Here is a 12,168-nt window from a genome sequence, read left to right on the forward strand (position 1 = left end):
CATCTGCAAACAGTGACAGTTTTACTTCTTCTTTTCCAATTTGTCTTCCTTTTATTTCTTTTTCTTCTCTGACTGCCATAACTAGGACTTCCAAAACTATGTTGAATAATAGTGGTGAGAGTGGACATCCTTGTCTCGTTCCTGATCTTAGAGGAAATGCTTTCAGTTTTTCACCATTGAGAATGATGTTTGCTGTGGGTTTGTCATATATGGCCTTTATTATGTTGAGGTAGGTTCCCTCTATGCCCACTTTCTGGAGAGCTTTTATCATAAATGGGTGTTGAATTTTGTCAAAAGCTTTTTCTGCATCTATTGAGATGATCATATGGTTTTTCTTCTTCAATTTGTTAATATGGTGTATCACATTGATTGATTTGCGTATATTGAACAATCCTTGCATCCCTGGGATAAATCCCACTTGATCATGGTGTATAATCCTTTTAATGTGTTGTTGGATTCTGTTTGCTGGTATTCTGTTGAGGATTTTTGCATCTATATTCATCAGTGATATTGGTCTGTAATTTTCTTTTTCTGTAGTATCTTTGTCTGGTTTTGGTGTCAGGGTGATGGTGGCCTCATAGAATGAGTTTGGGAGTGTTCTTTCCTCTGCAATTTTTTGGAAGAGTTTGAGAAGGATGGGTGTTAGCTCTTCTCTAAATGTTTGTTAGAATTCACCTGTGAAGCCATCTGGTCCTGGACTTTTGTTTGTTGGAAGATTTTAATCACAGTTTCAATTTCATTACTTGTGATTGGTCTGTTCATATTTTCTATTTCTTCCTGGTTCAGTCTCGGAAGGTTATACCTTTCTAAGAATTTGTCCATTTCTTCCAGGTTGTCCATTTTATTGGCATAGAGTTGCTTGTAGTAGTCTCTTAGGATGCTTTGTATTTCTGCGGTGTCTGTTGTAACTTCTCCTTTTTCATTTCTAATTTTATTGATTTGAGTCTTCTCCCTCTTTTTCTCGATGAGTCTGGCTAATGGTCTATCAGTTTTGTTTGTCTTCTCAAAGAACAAGCTTTTAGTTTTGTTGATCTTTGTTATTGTTTTCTTTGTTTCTATTTCATTTATTTCTGTTCTGATCTTTATGATTTATTTCCTTCTGCTAAATTTGGGTTTTGTTTGTTCTTCTTTCTCTTGTTCTTTTAGGTGTAAGGTTAGATTGTTTGAGATTTTTCTTATTTCTTGAGGTAGGCTTGTATTGCTATAAACTTCCCTCTTAGAACTGCTTTTGCTGCATCCCATAGGTTTTTGATCATCATGTTTTCACTGTCATTTGTCTCTAAGTATTTTTTGACTTCCTCTTTGATTTTTTCAGTGATCTCTTGGTTATTTAGTAACGTATTGTTTAGCCTCCATGTGTTTGTGTTTTTTACGGTTTTTCCCTGTAATTGATTTCTAATCTCATAGTGTTGTGGTCAGAAAAGATGCCTGATATAATTTCAATTTTCTTAAATTTACTGAGGCTTGATTTGTGACCCAAGATGTGATCTATCCTGGAGAATGTTCCGTGCGCACTTGAGAAGAAAGTGTAATCTGCTGTTTTTGAATGGAATATCCTATAAATATCAATTAAATCTATCTGGTCTATTGTGTCATTTAAAGCTTCTGTTTCCTTATTAATTTTCTGGTTGGATGGTCTGTCCGTTGGTGTAAGTGAGGTGTTAAAGTCCCCCACTATTATTGTGTTACTGTCGATTTCCTCTTTTAGAGCTGTTAGCAGTTGCCTTATGGATTGAGGTGCTCCTATGTTGTGTGCATATATATTTATAATTTTTATATCTTCTTCTTGGATTGATCCCTTGATCATTATGTAGTTTCCTTCCTTGTCTCTTGTAACATTCTTTAGTTTCAAGTCTATTTTATCTGATATGAGTATTGCTACTCCAGCTTTCTTTTGATTTCCATTTGCATGGAATATCTTTTTCCATCCCCTCACTTTCAGTCTGAATGTGTCCCTAGGTCTGCAGTGGGTCTCTTGTAGACAGCATATATATGGGTCTTGTTTTTGTATCCATTCAGTGAGCCTGTGTCTTTTGGTTGGAGCATTTAATGCATTCCCGTTTAAGGTAATTATCGATATGTATGTTCCTATGACCATTTTCTTAATTGTTTTGGGTTTGTTTTTGTAGGTCCTTTTCTTCTCTTGTGTTTCCCACTTAGAGAAGTTCCTTTAGCATTTGTTGTAGAGCTGGTTTGGTGGTGCTGAATTCTCTCAGCTTTTGCTTGTCTGTAAAGCTTTTGATTTCTCCATCGAATCTGAATGAGACCCTTGCCGGGTAGAGTAATCTTGGTTGTAGGTTCTTCCCTTTCATCACTTTAAGTATATCGTGCCACTCCCTTCTGGCTTGTAGAGTTTCTGCCGAGAAATCAGTTGTTAACCTTGTGGGAGTTCCCTTGTATGTTATTTGTCATTTTTCCCTTGCTGCTTTCAATAATTTTTCTTTGTCTTTAATTTTTGCCAATTTGATTACTATGTGTCTCAGCGAGTTTTTCCTTGGGTTTATCCTGTATGGGACTCTCTGCACTTCCTGGACTTGCGTGGCTATTTCCCTTCCCATGTTAGGGAATTTTTCAACTATAGTCTCTTCAAATACTTTCTCTGGTCCTTCCTCTCTCTCTTCTCCTTCTGGGACCCCTATAATGCGAATGTTGGTGTGTTTAATGTTGTTCCAGAATCCACAGATAAATATATGTGTTTTTGAAATATCTTTTCATATTTGAAGAACATTATCATCACCACCACTACCTGCAGCACCCTCATCTTTATGGAGAAACAGATAGTAGGTAGCTAATTATGGACATAACAAGACTCTCAAAGACCATGTTGATGCCCTGCATTGCCTTACCATTTCAGGCTTATCCAGACTCATGAATGGATGTACATTGACCAAAGAAACCAACAGCAGGACAAAAGCATAAAGAAACATATGAATGGGGAGTAGGATAATTATACCAACTCTAGGTGAAAAGGAAGTGTTTTCAGTGGTGAATAAGTAAATACGACTAGATTCAGAACTGTTAAAGACTGGAGTTCCAAATAATATCTAGAGTAGTTAAAGTGAAACACTCCCAATACTTTTCCTTTATGTTGTAGAGATTAAATCCATCTGAGGAATACTTCTGTGGCTCTATTTTTAAGAACTCTTGTAACACAATGTATTTAATTTGAACAATTCATTTGCTATCAATTCTTCTTAGTGGATAGTAGATATTCCTTACAGTGTTAGTATTTTTCAAATCATGTATCATGTATTGAGCTCTTGCCATAGCTGTATATATTGGTATGTGCTAAGTATAATATATATATTTTAAAAAAGGGTCCCTGTCCTCTGATTTAAAGTCTAGGCAGGAAAGTAGTATATACAAAGAAGTTAAGCAATATGGTCTGGCTAGAGGATATGTAAGAGACAAATAAGGAGAGGATTGTATACCATTAGATCACAAAATCAGACCGTAAGTACTCTAGAAGGGCAGAGATGGAGAAAATTAATGGAGGATGGAGTTTTAGAAAAGTAATAAAAGGGTGTTTCATAGAAAGTGTTCAACTGTTAAACCTTAAAGAATGGGTAGGAGTGAGGTTTGATCTTCAAAATCATGGAAAGCACAGAAGCTACAGGTTTCCCCTCCTACTAGAAATAGCAGCCCACAGAGTAAGAGAAGGTATTTGCAAAGCATATATTAAGCAAAGTATTTATTCAGTATATATATATATATATATATATATATATATATATAGCAAAACCAATAAGAAAAACAGTGTCACCTGTAAGAAAAGTTGGCAAAGGTTTGAAGTGCACTTTACAAAAGGGGTTCTCAAGGCCAATAACCACAGGAAAAAGTGCTCAACTGCTTTGGTCACCAGGAAAAGGCAAATTAAAACTACAATGCACCATCTTACACCCATTTGGATGGCTAATATTTAAAAAACAAAACAAAACAAATGTTAGCAAGGTTGTAGAGAAATTGGAACCCTTGTGCACTGTTGGAGGGAATGTAAAATGTGTAGCCACTATGGAAATAGTATGGCAGTTCCTCAAAAATTTAAAAATAGAATTATCATGTGATCCAGGAATTCCACTTCTGGATATGTACTCAAAAGAACTGAAAGAACTCAAACAGATAATTTGTGCACCTGTGTTCACAGTAGTAGTATTCACAGTAACCAAAAGGTGGAAGCCATCCAACTGTCCATCAATGATTGAATGGATAAACAATATGTGGTATCTACATACAATGGAATATTATTCAGCCTTGAAAAGGAAGGAAATTCTGACACATCCTACAACACCAATGAACTTTGAGGATATTATGCTAAGTAAAATAAGCCAGTTATAAAAGGATGAATAATGTATGATTCCATTTACATGAGGTACCTAGAGTAGTCAAATTCATAGAGACAGTAAACAGGATAGTGGTTGACCAGGGCCATGGGGGAGGGAAAATGGGAAGCTATTATTTAATCAGTACAGAGTTTTGGTTTTGCAAGATGAAAAGAATTCTGTGGAAGGATAGTGGTGATGGTAGTGCAACACTGTGAATGCACTTAATACCACTGAACTGTAAAATTAAAAATGGTTAAGATGGCAAATTTTATGTTATGTGTATTTTACCACAATTTTTTTAAAACTAAAAAAAACCAAAAAACAAAAAGCAAAAAAACCCCACAATGCCACTACAAACCTATCAGAGTGGCAAAAATAAAAAAGATAGAAACTATCAAACATTACCAACCAAAACTATACATATACTGCTCTTAGGGGTGTCAAATAGTACAATCATTTCAGAATGCTATTTGCAGTGTCTACTAAAACTGAACATATACAAACCTTAAGACGCCACAATTCTACTCCTAGGTATATATCCAAGTGAAAATGCTTACATGCCTTTTCCTAAAGACTACAAGAATGTTCATAGCACAATTCACAATAGTCACACACTAGAAACTACCCAAATGCCTGTAACAGTAGAATGGATGAGTGAATTATGTTATACTTGCACAATGGAATATTGTACAGCAATGACAATGAACAAAACTACAACTATTTTCAACAATATAGGTAAACCTTACAAACACACAGGTAAGCAAAAGAAGCCAGAAAAAGTGTATCCTTTGGGGGTGGATTATTTGAAGATTGCCCTGGGGTGCTGTTATAGTCCTATTTCTTGATCTGGGTGCTGATTGTATAAGTGTGTTAACTCTGAAAATTCATCAAGCTATATACCTATGATAGATGTACTTTTCTGTATTTTTGTCATACAACAACAACAACAAAGTTTTTTAAAACCCAGCAGTTGTGTGTGTGTGTATGGGGGGTGGTGAGAGAGAGAGAATTGATAAATTGATTATAAGATTTATATGGAAATGCAAAGAATCAAAATAGTCTTGAAGAAGAACAAAACTGGAGAATGTTTACTATTGGCCATCAAGACTACAATATGTGTGATATTGGTACAAGGTACATAAATGTCAATAGGACAGAATAGAGACTACAGAAATAGACCCATGTATTCAATTGTTCAACATAGATGTCAAGGTAATTAAGCTAATGGGTGGGGGAAGAGAGTGTCTTTTCAACAAATATTGCTGGAATAATTGATTATCTATATGCAAAAAAAAAAAAAGAACCTCTACCCTTAATCTTACTCTCTGAAAAAATTAATTTGAAATGGATCCTAAACCAAAGTGTAAGAGCTAAAAGTATAAAATTTCTAGGAGAAAATCTATGTGACCTTGAATTAGGCAAATAATTCTTAGAACACAAAGAGCATGAACTATAAAAGAAAAAATTGATACATTGGACTTTATTATAACGTTTTAAATTTCTGCTCTTTATAAATGGAAATCTCATACACTGATGATAAAATACTATAACCACTTTGGAAAACAACTTGACAATTTATTAAAAATTTAAACATATACCTACCTCATGACCCAGCAATTCTCCTAGGTATTTAAGCAAGAGAATTAAATTAAAAATATGAAAAAAAAAATAAAAATAAAAAAAATAAAAAAAAATAAAAATATGTATCTACACAAAGACTTGCATAAGAATTCAAGTTTGGGAATTCCCTGGTGGGTGGTCCAGTAGTTAGGACTTGGCGTTTTCACCGCTGGGGCCCGGGTTCAGCTTTATTTGTAATAGCCAAAAATTAAAAACAAAACCAAAAAACTAACAAAACCCCCAAATGCCCATCAGCAGGTGTATGGATTAGCAAATTGTGGTATAGCCATATAATGGAATACTATTCAGCAATAAAAGGGAACACATTTTTGGTACATTCAACAATGAATCTCAAATCATTATGCGAAATGGTAGAAACCAGACCAAAAAAAAAAAAAAAAGAGTACATACTAATGGAGTTGACTTAAATAGCTTAGAAAAACAATGGTTTAATTGGATACTGTAAGGCAAACAAAGAAAACAATATACAAACACTATGCTTTAGCTGGTAAATTTTTTTCTCATAGGGGTACAGTTAGCAATTTTGAAACTATTTCTACATGTTGTATTAGTTTTCTAGGGCTGTTGTTGCCAATTACAACAGACTTGGTGGCTTAAAATGATAGAAATTTATTCTCTCACTACTCTGGAGGCCAAAAGTCCAAAATCAAGGTGTTGTCAAGGCCAAAGTCTCTGAAATCTCTCCAGGAGAATCCTTCCTAGCCTCTTTCGGGTGACTCCGCATGTTCCTTAGCTTATGGATTCATCACTCTAAACTCTGTCTTCTCATGGCTTTCTCCTCTTTTCTCTATGTGTCTCTCCTCCATGTGTCTCTTTTAAGCACATTTGTCATTGGATTTAAGACCCACTCTGATAACCCAGGATAAGGGTCTTGAGGTCCTTAATTATATCTGCAAAGACCCGTTTTCCAAATAAGGTTACATTCACAGCTTCCAGTTGTTAGAACAGGAACATGTCTTTTGAGGGCACCAATCAACCCAATACTCATGTATATAAAAATTGAATAAGAAAATATATTGTAAATAAAGAGAGCCAGGTTTCTCACTGTCAGAGAAAAAAATAAGCAAGGGGGAACGGCTAGAATGAACTCTGTGGTGCTAGATTAGAGTTGCAGGTATCAGCATGACCTTATATTTATATCAATATGTATGCAGAGATAACAGAAATAAATACATACATATATTTCCTACCTCTGTCTACTGAGAGAGGCCAGAAACAATGACTCTCAAGAAGCAACAAGCACACTGAGTACCCAAATCTTGGTGTCTAAATACCATTCTCCAACAAACAGAACAAGTGCTCCTTGAAGAAATGGTTATTTCTAGGGTTAGGGCAGGGAAAATACAATATGAGCTTGGAGCATCTTACAGTGCCAGAAAATAAGGAAGTATTCAGAAAAGACAAAAGTATGGAGACAAGGGAGATTAGTGATTGCCTAGTGCTGAGAATGGTGGGGAATGACTGCAAATGGACATGAGGTTTCTACGAGGGGTGATGGAAATACTCAAAAATTAAATTCTCTTGACGGTTGCACAATTCTGTAAATATACTAAAAATTATATTGATATCATGTACCCCCCGGGATGATGTGATGAGCATGAAATCTCCTAAAACTGAACATGCACATAACCTTAAAAACAGGTAAATTTTATGGCATATAAGTTATATCTCAATAAAGCTGCTTAAGAAGAGAGAGAGAAAGAAGAAAGTGCTCAAAAAAAAAAAAAAAAAAAAAAAGAAAGAAACAGAAAAAGGATGGGGTATGTCAAAGGCACACAGGAACCAACTGAAAGAGTACCCAATGGCCAAAGCTGGAACAATTTGAGCAAAAAATTAAATAATGATAGTATTGTATTATAACTCCCCAAATAAAATATTCATGCCTCCATACTGAAATACATAAATACATCATACACACATACATACATACATACGGAAGAGGGGACAAATCTTCCTTAGGGAAGAATTGCAGGTACTAAATGTAGAAGAAATGAGGGAAATAGAAAATTACCATTAAAACACACCAAAATGTTTAATTACCATTAAAACCACAATAATAACTACTACAAACAAAATCCAATGATGAATGCTAAAATTAGTGGATGAAACTCTTAAGAGAAACAAGGTATTTTCATAGCCTCAAAGTATCTCCCCCCAAACATTTACTAATTAATTCCTGGGGTTTTAACATCAGTCTACGAAGTATTTCACACTCCTTCTTCCAAGAGGTGAAGCTTAATTCCCTCCTTTCCTTGAGTATGGTCTGGACTTAGTGACTTGCTTTTACTGAAGAGAGTATGGAAAGGGAAAAAAATAGCAACTTCACAGTGAAGAAAACTGGCAGACATGACCTTAAAAACTGGTCGAAGTTAGTATCACTAGCAGTAAGTCATGTCATTGGGGACTTCCCTGGTGGTCCAGTGGTTAAGACTCTGTGCTCCCAACGCAGGGGGCCCCGGCTGGATCCCTGGTCCGGGAACTAGATCCTGCACGCTGCAACTAAAGATCCTGCACACCACAGCTGCCAAATAAATAAATAATTTTTTTAAAAATAGTAAGTCATATCGATACCATGTGCTCCCTGATATGATATGATGTATATGAAACATTTGAAGCTGAGCCCATATCCTAGGACTGATCCATTCCATCCATTGGTTTACATCCGACAAAGCACGTTCTCATTTTGCACCAAAAGACCTTTAAAAGAGTGTCATTTTTATAACAGACCAAATGCCCATCAATAGAAGAATAGAGGGGCTTCACTGGTGGTGCAGTGGTTAAGAATCGCCTGCCAATTCAGGGGACACGGGTTCGAGCCCTGGTGCAGGAAGATCCCACATGCCGCAGAGCAACTAAGCCCGTGCGCCACAACTACTGAGCCTGCGCTCTAGAGCCCGCGAGCCACAACTACCGAGCCCACGTGCCACACTGAGCCCACATGCCACAACTACTGAAGCTCGCGGGCCTAGAGCCCCGTGCTCCGCAGCAAGACAAGCCACCGCAATGAGAAGCCCGCGCACCGCAACAAAGAGCAGCCCCCGCTCGCTGCGATTAGAGAAAGCCCGCGTGCAGCAACAAAGACCCAACGCAGCCAAAAATAAATAAATTAAAAAAATAAACTTTAAAAAAAATTGAATAGAAAAATAGTGTTATACTCAAACAATGGGATGCTATAGAGTAATGATAATAAGTGAAATTTTGCTACACACAACACTAGTGATAGAAGTTCACAACGTAATGTTTAGTAAAAGAAGCTAGGCACAAAAGAATATGTACTATGTGACTTCAATTATGTAAAGTTTAAAAATTAGACAAAATTAATCTATGGTGTTAGAAGTCAGAGTAGCAGCTAAACTTGTGGGAGGGGGTTTGTAATCAAGAGGGGGGGAATGAGGAAAACTTCTGGGCTGCTGGCAACTTCCGTCTCCCTGCTCCACGTAGTGGTTATTTATAACAGGTTATTCAGTTTGCGATAATTCATCAGTCTGCACACTTGTGATAAATAACACTTTTGGTATGTGTATTTTACTTTAATGACTTTTTAACGTTAAACAACAGCTTTGAGGCAGAGCTGTTGGCTGCGGGGGAGGGCAGGGGCTGGCATCCGTGACGGAGCCCGGCTGGGACCCTAGCAAGGAGACTGAGAGGCGGCAGGAGGGGCGTTTAAAAAAACAAACAAACAAACAAGCCAAAAAAAAGTGACAATTAGATAAAATCCCTGCCATACCACTTGCTGGACATTACCTAATCTCATTGGGCTGAAGTTTCCTGATCTATATGATAAAGATAAACGATACTTGTTCAAAAGATTAATTTGAGGACTATTAAATGAGATACTGTATATAATATATACAGAGTAAGAGCACAGGGTCTGACACAAGTAAATAGATAATATAAGGCTGTTATCAATGTTGCTGTCATTATCCTCTTCATTACCATGGGCAAGGGGAGCCTTCCTCCCAGTTCCCAGCCATGCTTTGTTTCATGAACCCCCAGAGCAGCTCAGCTTGGGTCTGGTCTCACAAAGTGCCTCTTGACTCCCTGTATTTGCTTTTAATCCCTCCAGAGGGTTCGAAAATCAGCCAAGGGAGAAGAGATGTCATCCTGTCTGCTCATCACAAAAGATCTATTCATCTGCTCATCACAAACAATCTCATGCGTGTGTGGCGGGGACTGCCCTTCTCCCTGGAGTGAGGATGGGAAGAAGCCCTGGGTTGGTTGGAGCCTTTGAAGAAGGCACCTTCCAAGTTTAACTAATTTAACTAATTGGAAGATACTTTTCATGTGACTCAAGCTCAGGCACTGGTCATGATGTGATGATTCAAGTGTAAAGATATAATTAAGGTTAATTGAAACATGTGGAGTCTATGAAGGGGTATGAGCATCTAATTAATGAGTTAACAGAAAGTGTAGAATAATTAGATGGAAAGGAGGCCTAATAGTTAATCAGCACCAGGGGTCAGTCACGATAGCCAGATAAAAAGAGGCCTTGGCGGTATATTCCAAGGTGATCAATTTCCCAAATATCCTGCAAGGGTTTGCTGAGCAGAGAGACTCAATTTCCAGGGAATGAAATCCCAGTGCTTCCACTAATGGTAATAAAAACACCAATAAAGACACATATGTTGTATATAAACTTAATAGACCAGATCAACCTATATAGGGCAATTCATTCTATAATCTTGGCCAAGTCTTAAAATACATTATTTTCAGAGGCAAACATCAAGTTCTGGTGACAAACTTAAATCTAGAAAAAGGAGTGGACTTACTTTCACAGGAAAAAGATGCTCAGCTTTGTAACTATTGGGTTGGCTTTGAATCACCTAGGGGGAAAAAACAATTCTGTGCCCCAACCAAGAAAAGATAAAAAATCCAGAACTGAAAAAAAAAAAAAAAAAAATCCAGAACTTCAGTGAGTTTTGGGGTCTGGTGAGAATTGTAACCTACAGGGTATCAAACTGATATTACTGGAACATTAGGAAGATGTCAAAATAAATTCATCCATAATCCTAGGGAGATATGAAACAACCTTAATGAAGAGATAAATTCAACATATGGTATTTGATATTTAAATAGTTTTAAGTTAAATATTGTAGTAAGTTTTGCTATCATATGTGTGTATTTTGTCTGCTATTTAAGGTGTTGGATTTGCAATTTCAGTTTAAATTAAGGTAATTTAATCAAATTTTATATCGTTGCTTAAATGCTCAATCTGTGGAGAATTAAGTAAAGTTCAAATCACTGTGAGTGTTCCTCTGTGTGCAAAATGCTCTCAGATACTAAAGACTAATCCACGTGCCCAGCATAATCAACCTCTGGCGAGAGAAGGACCATGACTCACAAGGCACCCTGGGCACTGAAACGTTTCTGTTTTCATCAGCTCAGGCCGCCAAAACAAGTACCACAGACTGGTGGGGCTTAAACAGCAGAAATTTGCTTCCTTACAGTTCTGGAGGTGAGAAATCCGAGATCAAGGTGTCAGCAGTGTTGATTTCTTGTGAGGGCCTCTCTCCTTGGCTTGTAGATGGCACCGTTCTCCCTCTGCCTTCATGTGGTTTTCCCTCTATGCCTACCTGCATCCTAATCTTCTTGTAAATTTGCCATATTGGATGGGGGTTCACCCATATGCACTCATTTCACCTTAATTACCTCTTAAAGGCCACATCTCCAAATAGTCTCATTCTGAGGTACTTTAACAAATGAATTTTGGAAGGACAAAATTCAGCCCATAATTTCTAAAACTCAAGAGTCTGGGGCTCATTCACTGCAGGCAGAAGGACCCAGGCTTGGAAAGTTGCTGAGGTGGCAACTTTGGGGGAGGGAGAGAAGGAATTGAATGATCAGAGGAGTTGGAATCGGGCAGGATGGGGTGTTTGGAGGGAGAAAGCATTGAGTCCTAAAGGTTGTGGCATAGAGATCCCTCACTGCACATAGGTCTCCAGGGTGCTTTATTTTTATTTTATTTTATTATTTTTTAAAAATTAATTTATTTTAATTTATTTATTTTTGGCTGTGTTGGGTCTTCGTTGCTGCACGCGGGCTTTCTCTAGTTGCAGCGAGCGGGGGCTACTCTTTGTTGTGGTGCGCTGGCTTCTCATTGTGGTGGCTTCTCTTGCTGCGGAGCACGGGATCTAGGTGCACGGCCTTCAGTAGTTGTGGCTCGCGGGCTCTAGAGCGCAGGCTCAGTAGTTGTGGCGCACGGGAT

Source organism: Eschrichtius robustus, chromosome 6 (assembly GCF_028021215.1).
Source record: "Eschrichtius robustus isolate mEscRob2 chromosome 6, mEscRob2.pri, whole genome shotgun sequence".
In the NCBI taxonomy this organism is placed as follows: Eukaryota; Metazoa; Chordata; class Mammalia; order Artiodactyla; family Eschrichtiidae; genus Eschrichtius; species Eschrichtius robustus.